This window comes from Penaeus chinensis, chromosome 28 (genome assembly GCF_019202785.1).
Source record: "Penaeus chinensis breed Huanghai No. 1 chromosome 28, ASM1920278v2, whole genome shotgun sequence".
Taxonomy (NCBI): domain Eukaryota; kingdom Metazoa; phylum Arthropoda; class Malacostraca; order Decapoda; family Penaeidae; genus Penaeus; species Penaeus chinensis.
Genome location: NC_061846.1, coordinates 17,883,684 through 17,887,373, shown reverse-complemented (window position 1 = coordinate 17,887,373; position 3,690 = coordinate 17,883,684).

Sequence of the window (3,690 nt, the reverse complement as noted above, 5' to 3'; positions counted from 1 at the left end):
GAGGGAGAGAGAGAGAGAGAGAGAGAGAGAGAGAGAGAGAGAGAGAGAGAGAGAGAGAGAGAGAGAGAGAGAGAGAGGGGGGGGGGCAGAGAAATAGAGAGAGAGAGAGAGAGAGAGGGGGGGGGGGGATATAAACCTAGAGATAGAAATAGATGGGTAAATACAGACAGTTAGATACACAGACAGAGACAGAGATAGACAGAGGGGCAAGGGAAGGAACAGACAGATCAAAAGAAAATATACAAATCAAAGCCGATAGATATAAAGATAGAAAAAAAGAGGGAGAAGAGGTAGATAATTAGATAGATAGATAGTTAAGTAGATAGATAGATAGAGAGAGAGAGCTAACGAACATAATATAAATGGCCATTATATGTAACGCTATTACTTAGAAGCCTCAAGCGTACCGCATTATGCAAACAAAAGTGTGTACGATTCCAGTGTCAAATATATAAACAAAGGAATTATTGAATGTAACGATAATTATTTATCTTGCAATAATGACAATGTTGTATGTATTGAAAAAAGAAAAAAAATGGACGGATAACCATACAAATATCAAGGGAACTATTCCAGTCAAGGAAAATCGGTAAAAATAGATTGATAACTGCACAAACAACACTTTATAAGATAACGTTAAACAGGAAGTTAATTAATCGTGCAACACAGAAACAGAAATCAAGAGAGAAGCGAGTTTCCAAGAGCCTGCAACCACCTATGCCTGCAGAGACATATATGTTATTGCGTGCAAATACTTATATATATATATGCATGCGTGTGTGCGTATGTGTGTTGGTGCGTTGTGTGTGTGTATGTATATGTTGGCAGTCAGGTAAGGAAGATGTTTTTGGCGCAGTATCTGAAGCACCGCCTACGTGGCAGAGCCTTTAGACATATATGGTTCTTGACCTCTCCGTCTCTATAGTTGTCCTGGCCTTCATCTCACCTTGCTTTTTATAATCTCCAAGCAGGAAATCAAAAGACGGCAGATCACTGATTCGGCGACGGCTTTTCATATTCAGTGGAGAATTCTGTTGACATCTGGAGCCTGTGCGAACTGCATTCGCGTTGGATTGATAGAATAAATTTTGACTGAATTGGTTAGGTTATTTTTAATTGAAAGTTATTAATCTGATTGGGTGAATTTTGACCGAATTAATTATTTTTAGCTTGCAAGGTTGTTCTTTTCAGACGTTAAGCGACTTTTTTTTTATGATTATGGCTTTTTTGTTACATAATATAATTATCATTACCATTTCCATTATCACAATAATTATCATTTTTGTTAGTATTATTATTATCATTATTATTATTATTATTTATATTATCTTTATCATCATTACTATAATTATCATCATTACTATCCTCATTAATAATATTATTGTAATTATTATAATTATCATTATTATTACTATTTTTTTGCAATTGCTTTTATTATTATTATTATCATTATTATTATTATCATCATCCTTATTATTATTAATGTTATTTTCATCATCATCCTTATTATCATTGTCATCATTCTAATTATCATTATCATTATTGTTATTGCCATTATTATAATTATTATTATAATTATTATCATTATTATTATCGTCATTATTATTATTATCATTATTATCATTATTATTATCGTCATTATTGTTATTATCATTATTATCATTATCATTATCGTCATTATCATTATTATCATTATTATTACTTTTATTATTATCATTATTATTACTTTTCTATCATTATTATTATTATTATTATTTTTATTATTATTATTATTATCACAATTTTATCATTATAATTCCAATTACCATTGCTGTTGTTATTATCATTATTATTATCATTATCATTATTATGATAATAATAATATCAATAATAATTATCCTTATTATTATTATTACTATTATTATAAGTAGTAGTAGTAGTAAAATCATAATTATTATTAATATCATTATCATTATTATTGTTATTATAATTATCATGATTATCATTATTGCTTTAATTATCATTATATTAATACGGTCATTATAATTACTAATATTACTAGTATTATTATTGCCATTACTGCTATTTTCATTATTATTATCATTACTATTATTATCATGAACACTGCTAATACTATTATCATTACTATGAATATTATTATTATCATTGTTGTTATTATCACCATGTTAATAGAAGTATTGTTATTATTATAACTCTCAATATCATGATTACTGCTATTAATATCATCATTAATGTTATTAGTAGTAGCATTATTATTATCATTATTAGTATTATCATTATTACTATTATTATTAGTTTTATAGTTATTACTATCACAACCACCATTCATATTATTGCTATTATCATTATTATCACTATCATTATCATGTTTACTGTCTGTCATCGTCAATATCGTTATTAATATCTTTACTATTAACATTATTAATAGTATTATTATTTTATCATTACCATTATTAGAATGATCAGAATGATCAATAATCATAATCATTATAGTTATTACTATTACTACTGTTATTAAGTTTATCATCATTAACATAGTTATCATTGTTATTATCATTATTTTTATTATCATTATCACTATTTCATAATCATTATTATTATCATTATTATTGTAATTATCCTTGTTCTCATTCTGATTCTGATTATTATTATTATTGCTGTTGTTGTTGTTGCTGTCGTTGTTATTATCATTATAATTATTATTATCATTATTGTTACCATCATTATTCATCATTTTCCTTTTTTTACTATTATCATATTGTTGCCAGTACGAACATCATTACTTATATGAGTATGAAGATTATTATGAACATTAGCATTATTATTACAATATTAATAACATTATCATCATCATCATTATTATCAATATATTATCATTGTAATTGTCATTATTATAATTACCTTACTAATGCTACTACTACTATTATTATTATTACTATTATCATTATTGTTATTATAATCATCATTATCCTAATTATTATCATTATTACTAATCATTATTTTCTTCTGATAATTTCTCTCATTTGCCGTTTTATGATCATTACTCTTATCCCTTTATTATTATCATTATCATAATCAGTCTTCTTCCTTTTCTTATAATTAATGTGATTGTCATCATTATTATCATCAATGTTATTGTTATTATCATTATAATAATAATAATAATTATTATTATTATCATTATTATTATCTTTATTATTATTGTTATTGTTGTTATCATGAACATTCTTATCATTATTACAATTATTACCATTATTATAATTATAGTTATTGTTATTATTACTTGTATTGTCACCATTACTATAATCATTATTTTTTTTATTATTACTACTACTACTGTTATCGTCATTATTGTTAGTATTACTAATACAACTATTGATATCATTATTGGTGGTATTGCTATTATCATTATCATTATTATTACTATTACTATTACTATTACTATTATTATTACTGTCATTATTACTGTTATTACTATCATTATTGCTATCATAACTATAATTATTCTAATTATTACTATTACCATTATCATTGACTTCATTATCAATATTGTCATTATAATTATTATCATTACTACTATTATTATGACGATTGCAATTGGTATCGTTTGTCATTATCATTGTCATTATTATCATTACTTTTAGTGTTATCATTATTGTTACCATTAATACAATAAGTATAACCACTAAT